General features: G+C 38.4%; 1 protein-coding gene across 2 annotated transcripts in view; it reads right to left on the bottom strand.

Moving 5' to 3' along the window:
* Nucleotides 1-23217, bottom strand: part of SLC4A4 (solute carrier family 4 member 4) — a 392678-nt gene that overhangs the window by 239012 nt on the left and 130449 nt on the right. The window lies entirely within an intron of this gene.

Here is a 23217-nt window from a genome sequence, read left to right as displayed (position 1 = left end):
CAAGACAATATGCTTAGCTAGCATTGTGGTCACCTATAATGGTGCAAAGAACCATGAAACATGATTCCTGCCCTCAGAGAATACACAATCTAATTGAGGAGATAAGACAATAACCTGCAAAAAAAAAAAAAAAACGGAGGAAAAACACCAGGGGTAAACAACACTTCAGGATCCACAGGCAGGACGTGCTGAACCATACAAAACAAATCAAAAGGGAATTCCGAGGAGGGACAACACACAGTGATGCGTGCCATAGTTTAAATAGAGGCTGGTGGCGTATTTAGCTTATTATTGCTAACATCCATTTGTGAATGTGTCCTTTCATTTCTGAAGGAGGAAACAGCCAACCATGGCCACCCTGAAGGCTACCCATCAATAAGAGATAATGAGCATAATGAACAATTCCTGCCTGGTGGGAGCCTGGGAGCTGGTGGGGATGTTTACATACATATGACAGGCAGGCCAGGCAAATGAGGGCTCCTGGGGCCAGAGATTTTCTATTTAAGAACCTTGGACCACCATTGGAGGAAACTGGCAAAACAAAACAAAATAGAAAGGATAAATTATATATGTCGATATATCATTTATCTATAATATACTTACATGTAAATATGTAATTTATATATAATGTACATTTATATATCATTTATATAATATATAATGTATATGTATGTGTATATGAATATGTATAAATAATGTGTATATATGTACACATGCACACACAAATACACACACACATGCACACACACACACCAATGAAACTCCTATCCCCATACCTTCCATTCACTTGTATACATCTGGTATGCACAAAACTAATTGTACAAGGTGTCCCAAAAGTCTTGGTGTAGTTTGAAGCTTTAAAATCTTAGGAGGCTTTAAAATAGCTTAAAACTACACTATATTTTGGAGATACTGTTGGCTCTCCCATTAGAATGCAAGCTCTTTGAAGGCAAGGATAATGTTAGTGCCTGGCATATGGTGAACTCTTTCTAAATACTTCTTGACTTAACCTCTCTGTGCCTCAGTTTCCACATCTATAAAATGTAAGGGTGGCACTTGGCATTTAAGGTCCCTTTCCAGCTTGAAATGTATAATCCCTGACTTCTACTACTTATCTTCATGGACTATACAAGCATAAATGAAAATAGAGACACTCTTTTTCATCTTTTTACACATTAAAGGTAGAGAATTTGTAGATATAGATAGATAATATATCTCCTATATATCCAGTATATATACTATATCTATAACTATATATCTAGTATATGTATATAATATATATCTAGTATATATATTGTATCTATCTCCAATATACATATATATGTGTTATATACATATACACAGACAGTGTGTGTGTATATATAATACATATCACACACACATATATATATACATATATTATATATATACATATACACATTAGAGACAACATCTCATACTGAAGTATGTTAGTGGAAAAAGCATTGTCTCTTGAGTCAGATCTGGGTTCAAATTTTTGCACTATCACTTACTAGTTGTGTGACCCTGGGGAAGTCCCTTAACCTCTCTGAACCTCAGATTCCTTGTGTGTAAAATGAGGGGTTTGGACTCACTAGCCTCTGTGGTCCCTTCCTGGTGTAAATCTATGATACTGGATGGATAGATAGATAGATAGATAGATAGATAGATAGATAGATAGATAGATGGATGGATGGATAGATAGATGATAGATGATAGATGGATGGATGGATGGATGGATAGATAGATAGATGGATGGATGGATGGATGGATGGATGGATGGATGGATGGATGGATAGATGGATAGATAGATAGATAGATAGATAGATAGATAATTCCTGTCTCTGTGTCATCATCATTGCCATTAATTACAATATCATGATTTTTCATAGAAATAGAATTCAGAAAGGACACATAGAGGTCATAGAAACCCTTCTCCAGCTGCTAAGTTATGTTTACCTATGTCAGATAATGACTATATTCTCTGAATAGAGATAATTATTGCTATATTCTCTGAACAGATAAATCAGGCAATTAATTTTTTTTCAAGCTAGTCAAGACAATAAAACCATTTAACAGCACTCATTAAGGCAGGTAATTTAAATACTACTTAACTTTCCATGTACTAATAAGCTCCCACTCAAGAAAATCTGTCAGTTAGAATGATTCCCCTTAATAAAGTATGACAGCAGTACCCAACTCAGTAGCATCCATAGCACGAACAGTTGGGAGCACATTCAGATGACTACCCATCCCTGTAACATGCTCCCTGAATTCCAGACATCTCCTCCATTGAAACTTTGAACTCTGACTTCTGGGAAGTATGGCTCTGAAAGTGAGCTTTTCTTAGTCGTGCCTGGGACCAAACCTCCTGCCACTTCCTAATCATCTCCACACCATGATGCTGTACATGTTTCCTACTCTCTTTTAGTTCTCTTCTTTGTATTATCTTCTTCTACCCCCCATTAGAATGTAAGCTTCTTGAGACAGATACTGTCTTGCCTGTTTGTATTGTGCCCCCAGTGCTTAGCTCAGTGCCTGGCATAGTAAGGGCTTAATAAATTCTTTATCTATCCATGGATGCAACCATTTATCTATCTATCTACCTATCCATCCATCCATCTATTATCTATCTATTCATACATGCAAACATTAATCCATCTATCTACCCATTTATCCACCTATCCATCCATCATCTATCTATCCATCATCTATCTATCTATCATCTATCTATCCATCTATCTATCTATCTATCTATCTATCTACCTATCCATCCACCTACCCATCCAGCTCTGATACTTGGAAGCACAACCACTTCTCCTATGGATAACAAGAGGCAAAGGAAATTGGAAGCTGGACAATATAAGTCTTTGTGGAGCATATTGAGCAAATCATCCATCATATTTTTGCCTTCCTTCAACATTACTAAAATGGAGAAAGCAGAACTTCTTGAATACCTATTTCACTAGGACATTATGAGCACTGATGAGATAAACACTTAAAATTCTTAGCAAAAAAAAAAAAAAGACAGGCCCAAGTCCATCCTTAAACATTACTACTTCTTATCCTTCCAATCTACTCAAATGACACGCACAGAGCTTTGAAGAGGGTTTTGGCAATAGTTTTAGCCTACATAATATAGGTATGAAATGAGAAATTCCATGCTCTGTAAGCATATTTGCTTTCTTCTACAATGCTTCCCAGACAATCATCAAGAAATATTCTATGATTCTTTTACAAGCTAAGTAAAGCCTACAAGATTCCAGGATACCATTTTCACTACTCATTATTACTGACTGCACTCTATCCTCAAACTGAGGAGAGATGATCCCCATCTTCACCCAAAAGAATAATACTAGAAACCAACTGGGACCCTAGAATTTAAAGGACCTTAACTGTCTTCATAAAATAGAGTGACAAGCATCTAGGTATCTGAGAAGTTCATTTGGTAAGGGATGATAATCTTTCCCATTCAGTCTCAGGACTTAGCATTGCTTGTCTTCTGTGGCATGTGTTTAAAAAAAAAAGGAGAAGGAAGAGGAGGAGGAAGAAGAAGAAAAAGGAAGAGGAGGAGGAAGGATAGATCTCATGGATAAGAAAATCTTAACATGCTCTCTTCTTAGTTCATTCTATTCTGAAACTTAAGATTCCAATAGCTTTTGCTTGCATTCATTATGGAAGCAGAAAGGAACAGATTCCTTCTGCCCCTCGTTCTGGCAGCTAAGGTAGCTGCTCATACATGTGAGGACTCTCAAGGGCCTGATTTCCTCTTCTCTTTGTGTTTCTTTCCCGGAGAACAAGTGACCAAACGGAAAGCTGGAGATGGGCATTTCTAGCCTGGTCAAACATGGCCTGCGTTAGAAGGGCTGGGAGTTCCTGAATTCAGGTGCTGTTTACCCAACAAGAAGCATCTCTGCAACAACTTTTTAGAGGGGAAGATGACCACTGCCAGGGGAAAGAAATATGAACCACGAGTGAACTGGTTTTATGTCTTAGTGTTGTGGTAAAGGTGAAAAGCCTATTCAGCAATCTCATGAAGCACTTCACATTTGAAGGTTGAAGGGATGATGTATTCACCTCCCAAGATGTTATTATTGGAGTTGTGAGTTATTGTTTTGTGTGTTAAGTATCTGTCAATATCATGCTTGTGAGGTTTTTTTTTTAACGTTTTAATCATTTCTTTTTAGATGAAGGAATAAGTAGCTTTCCTATTTCTGGTCTACTCTCTACAGTGGGTACCTTTCTAGAAGGAACCCTGTTAATCCTTCTGGGGAATGAGCTAAAACTAACTACTAAGAGATTTTCCCTAGTACTCCAGGGTGGGGACATAATGAACCTGATAGTACAGAAGAAACTAAATTTCTTCTTTGGGGCCAAGCTCCACCAGAGCTGAACCTAATCCACAGGAGCCCAGATCTGGGGTCCCTTACTGAGGGAAGACAGCATATACAAAAAGCCACAAATTTTGCGAAGATTTAAAATTTATTATCTTATCTAGAGAAATAACCCAAAGCGACTTCCTTTCCTAATAAAGGGGATGACAAATAGGGAAGCTACCAACCTGGAAAAACCATTGTTTGTTGACAGTTTTTAAGGCATTTCATTCAAAAGGCTCTCTTCCAACAAGGAATCTCCTATGTGTATATCAAAATCATATATGAGGACAGCTAGGTGGCACAGGAGATAGAGCAGTGGCTCTGGAGTCAGGAGGACCTGAATTCAAATCCAGCCTCAGATACTTGACACTTACTAGCTGTGTAACCCTGGGCAAATCACTTAACCCCAATGGCCTCGCCAAAAAAAGAAAAATCATTTATGATACCTTAAAAAATGCAACAACAGAGATAACTTTGTTCCACAGCATTCTGATTATCACTATTACATTATACATAAAACAGAGAGACATAAATTCACCATAGATATGGGATCACTTTCATCAATAATATCCAGTGAAAAGTGCAAATTAAGAAGGGATTCCCTCTAGATGCCAAAGGCTTCCCCAAGTTCCTGTTTATGAAAGACACCGTGCTGATTGCAGCAAGCCATAGACCACTACAGGGTCTCTTCTGTGCCTTCCAAACTCCAAAGAGTTTGACCTAATTCATGCAGTAGCTGACTCAATGTCTCTACATCCTGGAGCCCACCTTCAAAAAGCAATATTGAAAATCCTGAAAATAGTCACACAAATTGAGGCTGCTCTGTGAGGTTTTCAAAGTGTAACTCTCATTACATCCTATGAGGCAGGTAGGCTCACTATTATTATTATTATCCCCATTTTGCAGATGAGAAAACTGAGACTCCAGGAAGTTAAGCTCCTTGCCCATGATTGTGTAGCAGCCAAGAATTTGGCACCATTTCTAAAACATCAACTAAGGAGGGGCCAGTCATAACTAACCTGTGCTCCCCTAGAGGCCCTCCACATACACTTCCCCACCTAACTCACCAACTAGGGCAGCTAGATGGCTCAGTAGATACAGCTCCAATATCAGGACAACTGCCATGCTATGCAGTCAATTAGATGGCATTAAAGACAGCTAGGCGACACAGGGGATAGAGAGCTGGGACTGAAATCAGGAAGACCCGAGTTCAAATTCAACCTCAGAACTTACTAGCTGCGTAACCCCATTTGCCTCAGTTCCTCAACTGTAAAATGAGCTGGAGAAGGAAATGGCAAACCACTCCAGTATCTGCCAAGAAAAGCCCAAATGGGGTCATGGAGAGTTGGACAAGATCTGAACAACAAATTAACCAAGTTGCAATGCTGTGGAACCTCCTCTGGTCAATCTAAAAGGACTTACCCTAGTTCTTAATCATTCTGAGATTAGCCCGCCATATCCACAAAACAATTGGCTGGGCAACCATACACATTTAAGAGGAAAAATCAAGTAACTGTCTCCCAGGAATCGGGTCATAAGGGTGACAGGGAACAATTCCTTGCTGGACAAGGGGGAAAATGAAGTATCAATAAGAAAGGGGAAACAACTGCCAGTCAGTGACCTTCCTCTATAAAACCAATAAATCCCCTGGGCTCTAAGTGGCCCAGCCATCACCTGAGTTTGCTTTTAATCTCCCATTTCCAAATCCATTTATTTTTGTTCTGATAGAGCTACCCACAGTAAGGCATGGATGATGAATCATTCTGCTAGCAAGGAACACGTCAGCATTTTCTCCAAGTTCCACTTGGACCAATTATCAGTATAATTTATACCCTGAGGTTGCTAATGTCAGACTCGATTCCCACCAACATTAAAAAAAACTTTAAGATTCTCAAAATAAACCATACAGACTTACTCCCACACATGCTATACCTGCCTCCTATATAAAACTACCAAATTTACAGCTCCAATATCAGAACACCTGCCATGCCAAGGCAGTCAATTAGATGGCATTAGAGACAGATAGATGGCACAGGGGATAGTGTGTTGGGTCCAGGGTCAGGAAGATCTGAATTCCAAACCAGCCTCAGATACATACTAGCTACATGGCCCTGTCTAGGAAAATCACTTAACTTCTGCCTGCCTCAGTTCCTTCAACTGTAAAAAGGAACATAATAATGGCACCTATCTCCCAGAAGTGTTATGAGGATCAAATGAAATAATATTTGTAAAGTAATCAGCACAATGCCTAACACATAGTAGGTGCTTAAAAGATACTTATTTCCTTCCTTCCTTCTTTCTTTCCTTCCTTCCTTCTTTCTTTCCTTCCTTCCTTCTTATCCATGAAGAACACTCCTGCCAGAAAATATTCTTAAAAAGGTACAAGAATATAAGTAGCCCTAACATAATAGTACATACCTGGAAATATGTTTAGGGCCCTCTGACCTCCTTCCCATATCACAGAAAATTTTATCTGCCTCCTCAAGGTGGTAAAACTAACCATCTTTTAGAGTAGGCCCATGAATCTGAGGTCCATGAACTTCTTCTTAAAAAAATGATAACTATTTCAATATAATTGGTTTACAATGTAATCCTAAGAATTGAATTTAATCTATTTATAACAGTCCGAGGAGGGATACATAGACTTTACCAGACTGCCAGAGCGGTTTGTGATGCCAAAAAAAAAAAAGGTTAAGAAAGTCTGTTTTTGTGCTTATAGATTTCATTTGAAAATGGTGCCTTGGGGCAGGTAGGTGGAGGACAGGAATGAGAAGAAGGCACTACGGGAATCTTAAGTGATGATAATAAAGTTTACAAATCACTCTACATACATTATCTTATTTGTTCTTCATAACTGAAGCAGGTATTATCCCCATTTTGGAGATGAGAAAACTGAGCATCCAAGGAGTTAATTGACGTGCCCTAGGGTAATATAGCTAGTGAGCATGTGAGGCAGAATTTGAACGCATCTCCATGATTGCAGGTCCACTTTTCTCTCTGCTACATTACCAAGCTCTGTCCTGACCAATCAATGGATCAATAAACATTTGTTATGTGTCTACTCTGTGCCAGGCACTGTGCTAAGTGCCTCAGCTACAAAAAGAGGCAAAAAAAAAAAAAAAAAAAAAAAACCAGTCCCTGCCCTCAAGGAGCTTACAATCAAATTTACAACATGCAAACAAAGCAAGACAGATACAGCATAACTAGGAGATAATTAAAAGAAGGAAGGCACTGGAATTGGGTGGTGGGAGGGTTGGAGAAGTCTTCCTCTAAGTAGAAGGTGAGGTTTCCGCTGGGATTTAAAGGAAGCCAGGCAGGTCAGTAGTTGCTGTCAGTAGTGCTGATGCTGGAGTTGTAAATTTAGCGGCTTTATGTAACAAGTGAGATTCTGGTTCTTCCCAGAAATGGTAACACTTGAGGAGTATAATTTTCTAACCATTTATAGTAGCAGAATGAATACCAGTCAGTGATCACCCTGAATGAAGTCCTTATACCTTTTTTTTTTTTTCCTGATGACAGGAAGCATGGGGAAAGGAATTAAGGACTGGACTTGCAGTCAGGAAAGCCTGAGTTGGAATTCTACCCCAAACAACTGCCAGTTCAATGACCCTCAGAATAAACAACTCGATCTCAGTTTTCTCATCTGTAAAATGGGGATAATCATAGCATCTGCCTCCCAGGGTTGTTATGAGGGGGAAAAATGAGATAATTGTAAAGTGCTTACTTCAGTGCCTGACACATAAGAAATGCTTGTTTCCTTCCTACAAATCATTTTCTTTATAACAAACTTAAGTAGGTAGCACAAACATTACTATTGACTCCATTTGGCAAGTGTTGAAACTGAGGTTCAAACTGTGCAATGACTTACCTGAGACCACACAGTACCAGAGCCAGGATCAAATTCACTTTCTGCCCAATGCCCTTTCCTCAAGGCCATGCATTCTCTCTCGCTGCACCGTATACTGAAGCATTCAAACCTAAATAATTTCTAATCTCTCTCACCCCAAACCACCTCCAATTACAATTTCTCCTAAGAACACAATTATGCTGGACCTCCCTATCTCAAGCCTCTCCCTCAGCCAAGTCATACTCTACACAGCTGACCAAGCACAGATCTGCATGGGTCACACTCCTGCCCTATGAACTCCAATGGCTACCCAGTATCTCTTCAGTCAAATACAAATGCCTCCGTCATTGAAAGCGTTCTACAACCTGGTGCCAACTTACCTTTCCAGGCTTATTGTGTCCTACTGCCCTTCACACACCTTCTTGTCCAGCAGAAGGAAGGAAGGAAGGAAGGAAGGAAGGAAGGAAGGAAGGAAAGAAGGAAAGAAGGAAGGAGGGAGGGAGGAAGAAGGGGAGGGAGAAAGGGAGGAAAAAAGTCTCTGATCACAAGGAGCTCATGTCTAGGGAGACTCTACATACAGGAGGGTTCCACTGCAAGTTAGCTAGAAGGACCCCAGGGTCCCTGGGGTGTGCCCAATGGCAAAGCAGATGGCCATGCATCCTTCTTTAACATCATTTTCACTGATAAAATCCTATCCATTTTTTGACATTGCACCATCTGCCTGTAACAAGGTCAAGGACCTTGAGTGGCAAAAATGGGTTTGTTGACTTTTTCCAGGTCATCGATAGCTGTGACTGCTGAGGTGGGGTCTGCAGCAGCAACTTCCAGGTCACATCTCCAGACAACTGATGATTCCCTGAATGGTGGCCACAAGGGTGGGGCAGGAAGTAGGGCAGGTGAGCTGGGAGGCACAGTTATCCTCCCTTAGAATGAGGGCAGGGAATATTTATCCCCATCAGATAGCACTGTTCAGAGAACACAGTAGGTGCTTAATAAATGTTTGTTGATTGAGTGTTCAATGGAGTTTCTAACCCCTCCTTGAAAGGCTTCACTCTTCTCAAATGTTGTACTTTGAAAAGCTTTCTTAGCCAAGACATTCAGTCTTAGGAAAGCCATCTGTTATGAGTTTCAGTGGCTACTACAAACCACTAGCTAGTAATATATCAAACAAAAAGCCCTTTCAAAACCTGGTAAAGAAAGTTCTGCCAGAAAGGTTGTAACCTTAAGTTCATTTCCGAAAAGCCACCACATCTCAGGATTATGAGTTACTAAGCAGTTCTGGGAGACATCTGGGTAGAAGGGGCATGTTGAACCAGTTTTCAGCATAAAGGGATAAGCTGAGATTTTAGAGGGGTTTTTGTTGTTGTTAGGTTGTCGTTGATTTCTTTTTCCCCAAGGAAAGTGGTCTCATTTGCTATGGAAATAAATTTCCTGTAAATCTATGCTCGTGGTTAACCCATAAAATGCTCACAGAAAACTCAGTCAGAGGTGCCAGGACACCTCTAGTACAGTCCCTCTAACTCAGGACACTACTGGGAGCAGATTGAGCATTCTTGAAATCCAGAGGAGGAAGAGTCACCAATGCAAAAAGTGTGCTGTTCACACTGAAGCCTTCTTGCCGCCGCTCTTCTGGCCAACGATTTGTCTCTGACTTCTTGAGAAATTGACATGGAGCATTATTGGATACCTGTAACCCCACCACAACCAGGGCAGGCAGCCGAACCCTGATTCAAAGGAAATGTATTATTAATGATCCCTAATTCTGCATAGGCATGGGTCACCAAGCTAAAACAGAGGGGATATTTAATCCTCCCTGGAGCCATGTGGGGATGTGCGCAGCATAATTATTACCTAATTGCATGTAGCAATTCCAACTAATTAAAAAACCAACCAAAGAAAGTTGAACTCTGGCAGCCAATCTCGTCAGTCAATTCTTTCTTTAAGAGTCCCATCAAGGTTGAATTGATGCCACTAAGGAACAAGATTAGCTGACCTTATCTGTTTTTGTTACTTTTCTCCCCAGATTCTAGCCTTATGCACCCCAGCCCTTTCTCCAACATGGTACAATGAGAAAAGCATGGGATTTGGGATCAAAGAATCTGAGTTCAAATCCTAGCTCTGACATTAAACTGTGTGATGGTAGGCAGGTCACTTTAACCACTCGGACTCAGTTTCCTTACCTGTAAAATGAGGGGATTGGACTTGAAGATCTCCATAGTGTTCTCTAGTTCTAAATCTATCATCCTATGACCCCCTATCCTTCCTTAGTCTCCCCTTCCATTATGCCTTCGGAAACCCCTGCTCTGTTGTGAAACTCCCACTTCATCTCACACCTGTTCAGTCTCTTGACCCTCATAGAAGGCAGGCTTTCTCCAGCAGAAACTCCATCTCTGGTCACTCTCTCCAACATGGACTTCCCCCAAACTCACTGGGCCTGGAGGAAGGATCAGCATATTCTTTCCTCCCCGCTTCCATTTTCCAGATCCTCTGTCTCTCCTAGAATCACTTTTTAACCTCTCTTCATTTGGGGCTCACCTCCATCCAACTATACCACTCTCCTTAAACCCTTGTTGACCTCTTCTGACAAGAAATTCAATGTCTGGATCACAATTTTCCCTTCCTCTCCACCCCCCATCCTAACCTCATACTCAAGAATTTCACTATGGCCCCTCGAACATCCTGGCTTCCCCGGTCAAGTCCCATGCCTTGGTTAAATTCCATCTCTGCAACCTCCAGGAATGTTCCTTAGAACTCCCCGATACCCACACAGCAGTGACTTCTTCAAGATCTTGTAAAACTGTGGAGTTTCCTTTCTCAATCATGCTCTTCTCACCTGCTCATCTTAAAACTTTCCTTTCTCCTCACCTTGACCTCAATCCTCTTTAACTTCTCTCTTCATAATTTTGCTACTAGAGTTGACCGGTTTTACTCTACACTGAACTCCATACTTGAATTTCTGTCCTTTTGTCTTACAATTGTTACTGCCCTGTCAACCTTCAACCAGGGGTGTTGTAAGGCTCAAATGAAATAATGGCTGTAAGGCACTTTCCAAACTTTAAAGTGCTACATAAATGCCAGTTATTGACACTATCATTGTTATTATTATTATTATTATCATCATCAGCCTACAGTCACCAGCCTTCCAGTCTGGTGATAACTTCATTTCCCAAGCCTTCACCCGAGCTAAAGTATGTTTATAGAGCAATACAAAATGTATGCACATGCATTTTTAAGTTTAATCTGCATCATTAAGACTTTCTGAAGGAAACAAACAGTATTCTGAATATTGTCTGACCAGTACAGAGTTCAGTGAGACTTTTTGTTATTACAGTTCAGTCATGTCTGACTCTTTGTGACCCCGTTTAAGGTTTTCTTGGCAAAAATACTGGAGTGGTTTGCCATTTCCTTCTCCAGCTCATTTTACAGATAAGGAAACTGAGGTAAATGAGGTTAAGTGACTGGTCCAGGGTCACACAGCTAGTCAGGGTCTGAGGCCAGATTTGAAGTCACAAAGATGAGTCTTCCTGACTCCAGACCCAGCATTCTATCCACTATGCCACCTAGCTCTCCAACAGTGAGACTATTACACCTTGCTATTCTTAAATGTTTTACATCTTTTGGTACAATCTAAGGTCTCATCAGCTTTTTTGGCAATCACATCGTATCGCTGACTCATACTGAACTTGCAGTCCACTGAAACCCCTAGATCCTTCTCAGATAACCTACTGTCTAGTCACAATTTCCAAGTCTTATACTCATAAAGTTCATTTTTTAACCCAAGAGTAAGACCATATTTATTTATATTAAATTTCACCTCCTTTAATCAAGTCTGATGTTTCATCAAGATCTTTTTCAGTCCTGACTGTTATCTAGTGGAGGGTGTCCCTCTCTGCTTTGTTTCATCTGTGATAAATATCTCATGTACTCTTTTATCCAAGTCACTAGTAAAAACGTTGAACAGCCCAGGCCTTGCACTGATCCCTGAGGCACTGTACTGGAGACTTCTTTCCAGCTGACATCAAATTATGAATAACTATTCTTTAGGTCCATCCAGACAAACAATTCCAAACCTACTTACTTGTCCTTTCCTCAAGCCCCCGTCTACTCATCTTTTTCATAAGAAGAACATGAAGGACTACCAAACATTGTGATAGTTAAAATCTAGGTAAACTATATCTACAGGATAATCCTGGTCTTCATTCATTTATCTAGAAAGCAAGCCACCATTTAATAAGTGCCTACTATGTGCCAAGGGCTATTTAGACTCTGCAGATACAAAGACAGAAGCAAAAAAGTTCCTGCCCTCAAGGAGCTTACATTCTTTTAGGGGTAAGAAGGGAAGACAAGAAAATAAATAAATAAAGGTAAATACATACCAAAAAATGAAAGGTAAATAAATACAAATCATATAAAAAGCAAACCCTGTCAAAAAAGGAAGTAAAGTCAGTCCAGCATGACTTGTTCTTGATAAAGCCCTGATGGATCCCTGTGATCAGTTTCCTTTTCTAGATGTTCACTAACTATCCCTTTAATAATGCATTCTAGAATTTTTCCAGGAATCCAAATCAATGTCACTGCCTTATAGTTTGTAGACTCTATTCTTTCCCCTTAAAAAAAGGCCAACATTTACCCTTCTCCAAAGCTGCAGGATGCTCCCATTCTCCAGGATCTTTCAAAGACCAATGGATAGCTCAGCAATAATATCTGCCAGTTCTTTCATTACCTAAGGATACAGTTCAGCTGGGTCAGGTGTTTGATCTTCTCTTATTGTACTTGGGTATCCACCCCCTATTAACTACATTTATTCTGCCTTTTCCAGTCCAAGATTATTCTCCTTGGTGAGAAATCAAACAAACATAAAGACTTTGCATCTGTGCCTTCCCCTTGTCATCAGTCATCATCATCTTTCCATTCCCCCCCCATCACATCACTTTCCTTTTTTTTTTTTTTTTGATTCTCTTCACTGAGGTCACTATAAAACTCCTTGGTGTCATCCTTAGCTTTCCTTGCATCATGGTTCATTCTGAGCATTAGCCCACCTGTAACTATTATTACAATCACTTCTGTAATCACCTTCTTTTACCTACATAGACTTGCATTTCTCTGTGTATCTTTTCAAGCTCAACATTGCTTTGGTGATTTTCCCAGGCATCCATAGAAGTTCTTTAGACAATTATACTATTTATCCATCATTGGAGTTATTTCTCTGTGTGTCTTTCGATTTCATTCTTAACAGTTATTTCTCTCTCCCAGACTGACCTCAATTACAGAAAATCCATAGGATTCCATCTGCTCTTCCTCTGAACTCTGAAATCTGTTCTCCCAAACTGGGGGACAAAAGACTATTCCCAATCTTTCCCCTCCTTCTGTATCACACACTGTAAAGTTACTTCCCTCCATGATTCTAACCAACTAGCTTCTTCCTATTAGTGAAAATCAGATACAAAATAAATTTCCCCTTGTCAGTTCCTCACCTTCTGAAAAATTAAGTTATCATTAAGGCAAAGCAAAAAATCATTAGCTGCTCTGCTTTTGAGAAAGGAAAAAGTTCCAGAAACCGTCTAAATACTTGAACTCTCCCCTTCCTACTCTTTCATGCTTCTCCACCAAGCTTGTGATATGTTTCCTCGTCTACTTCCTCTTTCTGTTCAAGTGGTCTGTAGTATGCTCCAAAGACAAGTCCCTGCCAATCATTGAGGTTTCCTCAGTTACCACAACCTGAGCAATGGAGAAATCTTTGGAAGGCATTGCAATGGAAGTAGAGGATATAAGTCTCCCTTTGCAGGAACTTTCCATCTGACGGAGCTAGCAAAATAAACCAATACATATGTTAATAAAGGTAATAGGAAAAAGTGAAAGCACAACCAATAATGGAGGTCAAAACAAGACGTAGGGGATCAGGAATAATAATAGTTATTCCTATCATAGGAATAAATAGCTCATTTATATAACACTCAAAGGTTTGAAAAGCATTTTAAATATGTCGCCTCAGTCATTCCTCACAATAAACCTATGAGGTAGGAGTTATTAATTATTCTCACTTTACAGATGAAGAAATGGAAACCAAGAGAGGTGAAGAGACTTTTCCAGGGTCACACAACTACTTAAATATCTGAAGCAGAATTCAAACTCAGGTCTTCCAATGACCCAGATCAATACTCTTCTATTCATAAACATTAGGGAAATGTGTAATTTCCCAACATGTGTATTCCCCAACATGATGGAGAAGAACTGGTACAGAAATACAAGTTGAAGAGGGACTGATTGTGGCCAGTCAGTATTGCGATCCCTTGCTCTATCCTCTAGGAAGTAAAACCATGAAGAATCAGATCAGACCTATGGGGAAAGGCTTCCAAATAAATCCAAGTAAAGTCACCTGGGGATGAAGCCCTGGACACAACAAAGCTTTGGTCTAACTATCCACATAAGAAAGTAAAATGGATGGAAAAAAGTCAGTTTCCCAGATTTTAGGATACAGGATCCTGGAGAGCTAGAAGGAACTCTAAGAATCATGAAGTCGAACTTCCATATTTTATGGGTGAGAAAGCTGAAATCCACAAAGGTTGTGACTTTCCCTGGATAAATCACTTAACCTCTGTCTTCCTCAACTCCTTCATCTATAAAACGGGGGGAATAATAGAATAAGTCTTCCAGCTTATTGAAAGAATAAAATGATATTTGTAAAGGGTTTTGCAAGCCTTAGTGTTAGCTATGCTCATCATTATTAGAAAGTGCTTAATAGAATTTTAAAATCAGTGACATACTAGAAATCTCTCAATTCCAAGACAACTTGCAAGCACTAGAAATGAAAGACAAGATATATGTGAGCAGAGGAGAAGGTGGGTCAGTCATATAACAGGAGACAAAAGCTGCTTAACCTGAGGGGTTCACTTTTTGTTAAGTCACTTTCAGTTGTGTTTGACTCTTCATGACCCCATTTGGGGTTTTCTTGGCAAAGACATTGGAGTGGTTTGCCATTTCCTTCTCAGCTCATTTTACAGATGAGGAAACTGAGGCAAACAGGGTTAAATGACTTGCCCAGGGTCACACAGCTACTAAGGGTCTAAAGCCAGATTTGAACTCTGGAGGAGGAGGTTTCCTGATTCTAATCCCAGTGCTCTATCCACCATGCCACGTAGCTGCCCAGGAGTGGTTCACAACAAGAATAATAAAGCAAATGCTTCCCTGACTAGATTATTGATGTTGACTTCACGGTAAAACACAGATTAATGTCGTGAAAGATGAGTGTGGAGGGTTGTGATCTGCATCCAGAGAGGAATGATCACATATACACCCACATGCACACATTTACATATGCACACATACACAAGATGCCTTAGAATGGAAAATAGTGTCCTACAATGTAACAATAAAAGAAAACTTTACTGTTTAATGTAGATCGTCTAAACCTGGAAGCCACTTATGGTTCAACAGCTGTAGACAGACATATCTATTCTGTACTTCCGCCTGGGGAACCTTTCAAATGCCTGCTAAGGGGGCTTCAGCATCACCTGTTAGCTGTCCAAGGGGACTAACTGACTTTAGCTTGCTTTAGGTTTTGTTTTCCTTGACCATGTCAAATAGATGTTTAGACGTGCATCTCCTAATAACATATTTGTTGCTTGTACACAATCTTTGTAACTATACACAGAAGATGTATTTGTGCTAAGGCTAGTGTATTAAATTCAAACAGAAATGCACCAAGCCACGGATCAGAACTCTGGTGGCCCACAAAATTACTTGATATTAAAATGTAATATTACCTACAAGGTACTGTATTTTCTTTATAATTCCCAATTATATTTTAATCTTGTTTAGGAAGCTTTTGGGGTGTTACATGTGCTGTGAGCTGCATGAGGTTCACAGGTGTTTGACACCCCTGCTCTAAAAGGCTCCAGGAGAGACTTCTCTTCTCTGCTCAGAATCGAGCAACTCCTCTCCAGGCTTCAGGACACTAGCAGATAACGTCACGGTCAGCAGATGACATTGGCAAAATAATATGCCAAAGCTGACTTTGCTGACACAATTTGTCAAAAACCAGCTCCTGCTTCGATGCTGACACAGATACAATGTGGATTTGAACATCAGTGATTTCAAACAATGAATCGCTGTGACTTTGGTTTTTTAATGGCTTTGCCAACATTGCCCTGCACACACACACACACACACACACACACACACACACACACCAACTAGCTTCAAATAAAGCCACTCACAATTCTCCTTGCTGTCCAAAGTGGGGTGGCCTTTCTGTAGCTTTGCCCCATGCTTGGTTTCCCATGCAACAGCAAGGGTCGACAAAGACTGTAACTTCTCTATTTAATTCCAGAGAAGTTTCCCAGCTATCGTGGCAAGCAGTACGTTGTCCAAGAACCTGATTTTTTTTTTCTGGCAGTAACTTGTTGGATGAAGAGAACCGTTTACAGGACTGTAAACTCCAGTGTGCCATCGGAATTTAAAATGGCTATTTGCTAGTCATCAAAATTAACATATACTTGCATGTACCTTGAAATCTCTTTTTATATCTCATTCATTCATTCACTCTTATTCTCTCTCTCCCCCCTCTCCCCCCTCTCTCTTCCCCCCCTCCCCTCTCTCCCCCTCCCTCTCTCCATACTCCCACCCACACATACACATATATATGTATATGTATACACACACATAATATAACCTATATCTTATAGAGATCCATGGCTAGAGGAAAGCAATGAAAGAAATAAAGCATCCATTCATCTAGGACAGGTAGCAATAGATGATATTTACATAATACTTAAAGGAGTGCAAAGTGTTATATGGCCAGAAGCTCATGAGATCATTACAAGAACCCCAGGATACTACAGAGACTGGAATCAGAGGGGTTAAGTGACTTGTCCATGGTCACAGCCAGAAAATGTCAGAAATAGCATCCAAACCCAGATCTGTACTGATGCTAAATCCAGAGTTCTTTCCAGTAGAGCATCATTCAAAGATTGGCACAGCACCACAAAACAAAAGCACAGCTAAGAGAAGGGGAAAAAAATCTATCTGAAAAAAAAACCTCCCAGGAAATAGAAGGAGAAATAGCACTTACAGAATAATTTTAAATTATGGGGGAAAAAAAAGTAATAATCACCAAAATCAGTTGGTACTAGTTATAAAAAAAAAGCAATAATCAAAAACAAATTTACTCAATAAGCCAGTATTGGATAAATCTGAGAACATAAATTACTTGGAAAAGAATTCCCTATTTGACAACTTCTGGGAAAACTAGAAAGTGATTTGATTTTTTTAAAAAAACAGGTTTAAATCAGAATCTTACATCATATATCATAAGTTCCAAATGGATACTTGGCTTGTCACATACTTTTTTTAATAGAGGAGAATGGATAAAGGTCTCTTTCTCAAACAAGGCTAAGGGGCAAATTCTGAAACAATGGATAGAGAATGATCACCATTATCATTTTCTTGAGATAGATATCAATTGCTTCTATGGCTTATTCTTGAACTCATTTGTAATTCAAAATGTCATTAGTATGCTTCCATTTAGATTTGTATCTTTTGCTTGTAGTTCCATTATTAAGGACTATTCTTATTCTTTTATAGTTTATATGTCAATCAGTTAACCATCAAGCCTTTACTGAGTGCCTACTATGTGCTAGGCACTATGTTAGGCACTAGAAATACAAAGATAAAAATGAAACATTAAGTGAAGCTTCAACTTCTAAGAGACAGAGATAAGGCATTTCAAATATGGAGGACATCCAATGCAAAAGCAAAAAGATAGTAGGTGGAGGAACATTGTGTGTAAGTAAGTCAGCATGGTCAGACTCTACAGTGTGTGGAAATATATGATAGTAAGACTGGGGAGGTAGGTTGGAGCCAGGATGTATCTTTTACAACTAGGGCTAGGGGAAAGTTCTTAGCTGAACAAGGGACAGAGATGATCACAGATGATAAATAATTTTGGTAGGAAGAAATTTAAAAGCCTATTCACGTACAAAATACTACTTGGTTAAGAAGGGAAATCATTGATTAGGGAAAATGTTTACATCAAATATCTCTTTTTAGGGTTTGATATCCAAGATATAGAGAAAATTGACAGGTCATAACACCAAAAGTCATTTTCCAAAATGGTGAAATAATATAAATCAGAAAGACCTCAAAAAAATTCTATATTTGAAAGATTGCTCCAAATTAACATTTATAAGAGAAATGCAAACCAAACAACTGAGGTTACATCATACATCCAGAAAATTGGTGAAGGTGATAAAATATGGAGAAAGTACTGGAGGGATTGTGGGGGAAATAGTACATGAATACCTCATGATGAGAGTTATAAATTGTTCCAGTCATTTTGGAAGGCAATGTGGAATTATGCTAAAAAAAAAGTGAATAAAATATCCACGCTCCTTGACACAAGGAGCTCAAAGATAGAAAGAGAGGTCCCAACACATTCCTAGCTGTACTTTTTATGGTAACAAAAAACCCAGAAACAAAGCCAATGTCCGTCATTAAGCTTTGGGGAATGGTTAAACAAATAATGGGACATCAATTGATGAGGAAGTTATGAGAGGAAGGCATTTGGTTTCTCCGTTCCAAATTACTTAATGTAACCACAGAAAGTAAAGGGATAAATAACTGTTAATGAAGTATTAATACATTAATATGTAAAATAGTTTTTTAAAAAGGGCATTTAGAACCCTGCACAACAGGATGTCTGAGTTACTCTGGCCACGTTCTGTTCCCTATGGAGTATGCCTCACTGTAATTATACTCCAAATTTGTGCCCACTCTTCCATGGAAGCTTTCTTCCCTCTTCATGTTGTCCTCACACAATTTTCCCCTCAAGTGCCAGGCCAAGTTCTCTCTTAAACCCACAGTCAGCTCTCTTCTTTGCTGCCACTCCTTGAAACTGCTTCCTCCTTGAGACATTGCTTCTCCGTGTATATATCTGACTGGAGGATGTGCTTACATTATCTTGATTATGCCTCACTGTCTTGAACCAGTATAGGATGATGCGTCTCTTTCTGGATGCCTTAGCCAATGGGGAGAGAAAGAGAGAAAACCCTCTCACTTCCCCTGCCCCACTGCCCTCTGGAATAAGAACAGGGATCTCACTTACATAGCTGCCCCTTATAACAGGACCGATTGGAACTGATGAAATGTTTAAACTGTTGACAAGAGATGCATAATTATAATATTTATTATCTATAATTATGTATAATATAAAATTATTATTCTATTATATATAATTCTATCAGACCATTAATACTTCTTTTTGATTAGATATTATTAAACAACTAATATTAGGATCTAGTATCTGAACTTTTACCTTCTGCGATTCTATCAATTGGGGGGGAACCAAATGCTTCTCCTTTACATAAGAAACACCAAATATGAAAAATTTGGAGAAACATGGCAAGAGTTATATTAACTGATGCATAGTGAAGTTAGCAAATCCAATAAAACAACATACACAATGACTATAACAATGTAAACAAAAAGAATCAAAAAATCAAACTCAGAACTGTATAATTTTCATGACCAAACTTGACCTTGAAGAATTATAGAGAAAATACATCTTCCTCTGCTCATTACAGAAGTAGGGGGTTGTGGTGTGAAAAATCACATATATTGCCAAATGTGAATGATGTGTTGGTTGGTTCTGCTGATCTTCTCTTTTTTATCTTTCATTTTAAATATTTGCCACAATGGAAGGTTCAATGTATAGGGAAGCAGGAGAGATATTCAGAAATTATGATATAAAAAATAAATCAATAAAGAAAAGAAAGGTATGTAAATGCATGAGAATATAATATCACAGACAGCAAAGCAGGAGAAAATATAGAGAAGGTCAAATGCTGCAAAGAAGTCAAACTAAGAAGGCAAAAAAAAGAAGACAGCTATTCGATTTAATCATAAGGAGATCATTAGTGACCTTAGAAATAGCTGTTTCAGAAGAATATAATGGACAGATGCCAGATTACAAGGGATTGAGGAATGAGTCCATGGTGAAGAACTGGAAGCACTGATTATAAACATCTGTTTTAAGAAATTTGGCAGAAAAGGGAAAGAGAGAAATGGGACAATAGCTGGAGGGAGCAACAGGGTCAAGAGGGAATTTTTTTAGTATTTGGAAACCTAAGTATGCATGTAGGTTGGGGAGGGAACCGGTAGAGAGGGTAAGATTGAAGATACACAATAGAGAAAAAAAAATGATTGGTGTGGTAAGATCAGAAAGATGAGAAGTAATAGGAGAAAGGGCATAAGAGAGGCCAGTTTTGGCAAGGAGAAGCAGCACATCATCATGCAACACCGCTATTAATATTATCATCCTGAATATGTACTCATAAATTCTGTAATATTTTGCATGTGTTTCTGGAACAAAGTATTCTGAAAGTAAAAACATTCTTAAGAATGAAAATGAAAGAGCAGACAGAAGAAAAAATGGAAAAGATCTGCAATATAACAAAATATTTTCATCATAAAAGCCATTAGAGATATTATACTTGGACTCTAACCTCAAAATCTTAGATTTTAAAGAAGTTTTATAAAGGCACTAAAGAGAACAAAGACAGGAAAAGCGAGAAGATTAGAGCAAGTATGCAAAGAGATCTGAACTGGAAGTGACACAATTGTGAGGGTGTGTTGAAGAATCAATTAACAAACTATCTGAAGGGGGAAAAGACACAAAAAGCCTGAGAAAAAATAAAAATCTCAGACCCTAACAATATCAAAAAGGTAACTGAGAGAACATTAATAACTACGTAACTATATACTATTTTCTCACGTACATAAATTTTTTTAAATAATTTATTGCTGAGGATATTAGTAAAGAACTAGTAAGCATTGACAAGCAACAGTCTACTATAATACCATATTTTGACCATCACACAACCAGCTGAAAAATGTAGAGAATACAAGATCTCTCTGTGTTTATTGTTTGTTGATTATATAAAGCATTTGATTTATTATAGCACAACACCACCTTAAAGGCTCTCATACAACAAGGTATCTCACAACTAAATTAATGTTTAATTTTAAAAATTTTATTTATTTTAATCTGAAGTTAAGAAATAAAACAAGCATTTCCATAACATAGAATAGGAAAAAAGATGATTGCATGTGAAACTGCAGATCTATTATATACAACTTGTTATTCCTTTTAAATATATAATAAAATTTTCATGTAACTTTCTTTTTTCCCTTTTTGTCTTTCCTTCCACCCCGAGATGGCCAAGACATAAATATGTGTATGTGTATATATATATGTATGTATATATGTATGTATGTATGTGTCTGTATGTATACATACATGTATGTATGTATGTATATGTAAAACTGTTCTATACATACTTCTATTTATTCTCTGGATACAGATAGCATCTTCTTTTATATGTCCTTTGTAGTTAATTTGGGTATTTATGATAGTCAAAATGACTTATTCACTTAAAGTTGTTCTTAATATAGTCATATGAAAAAATGCTCTAAATCATTATTGATTAGAGAAATGCAAATTAAAACAACCTTAAGATATCATTTTATACCTACTAGATTGGCTAAAATGATAGGGAAATTGACAAATATTGGAGGGGATATGGAAAAATTGGGACACTAATTCATTGTTGGTGGAATTGTGAACTGATCCAACCATTTTGGGGAGCAATATGGAATTATGCCCAAAGAGTTATTAAACTACCTATACCCTTTGACACAGCAATACCACTACTAGGTCTATTTCCAAAGATGATAAGGGAAAAAGGAAAAGAATTATGTGTTCTAAAATATTTAAAGACATTCTTTTTGTGCTGGCAAAGAACTGGAAATTGCAGGGATGCCCATCAACAGGGGAATGGCTGAACAAGTTTTGGCATATGATTGTGGTGAAATATTACTGTTCTATAAGAAATGATGAGTTTAGGGGCAGCTAGATGGTGCAATGGATAGAGCACCGGCCCTGAAGTCAGGAGAACCTGAGTTCAAATCTGGCTTCAGACACATAACACTCACTAGCTGTGTAACCCTGGGCAAGTCACTTAACCCCATTGCCTAACCAAATTAAAAAAAAAAGAAATGATGAGTTCGATGATTTTAGAAAACCATGAAAAGATTTGCATGACATAATGAAGGGTGCAAACAGCAGAACCAAGAGAACATTGTATACAGTAACAGCAATATTCTTTTAAGAATTACTTTGAGCGACCAAATTATTTTGACTATTATAAATACCCAAATTAACTACAAAGGACACATGAAGAAGGATGCTATCTGTATCCAGAGAAAGAACTGATAAATAGAAATATGTATAGAATAATTTTACATACATATATGTGTATACATATGTATATACCTATTTGTGTCTAATGGTAGCCATCTCTAGGATGTGGGAGACAGAAGAAAAAAAGAAATTTATGGATAATTTTGTTGTATATTTGAAAGGAAGAGTAAGTTGTGCATAGTAGATTTGTAGTTTCATGTGCAATCATCTTTTTTATTGTACTACCTTATAGAAATGCTTGTTTTATTCCATAAATTAAAAACAAAATTTAATAATAAAAAACAATTTTGTTGTTACTGTATACAACATTCTCTTGGTTCTGCCTATTTGGCTCTTCATTATTTCATGCAAATCTATCCATGAGTTTCTAAGATCATTTAAATTAAGCAAGATTCTTTGAAAGATTTAATGACGGAGATAATCTTGTTTGAGGGCACTCTGATAAGGCCAGGTATGAAACAGGCAGACCTATATATGCCAAAAGTGTTTACCCCTGATGAAGAAGATCCAGCATAAAAGCCAGGTGAAGAAGGAGGTTTTCTGGGGATCCTTGTCTGTGAAGCAAACTGTTGGGAGCGCCACGCCCTCAAACACTACAGAGCTATCACAAAGAGATCTGGAACCTCTCAACAGAGTTAGGCTTGACCATCCACTCAGGAAGGAACCAGTGGCTGAAGAATGCAGTTAGGTAAACAAACTATAGAGCGTGTCCATCCATAATGGAGGGAGAGAGGGAGAGG

This window comes from Vombatus ursinus, unplaced genomic scaffold (genome assembly GCF_900497805.2).
Source record: "Vombatus ursinus unplaced genomic scaffold, bare-nosed wombat genome assembly UNPS02010461.1, whole genome shotgun sequence".
NCBI classification, from domain to species: Eukaryota; Metazoa; Chordata; class Mammalia; order Diprotodontia; family Vombatidae; genus Vombatus; species Vombatus ursinus.
The sequence above is the reverse complement of the archived record's forward strand: the minus strand, read 5'-3'. Positions and strand labels throughout refer to the sequence as shown.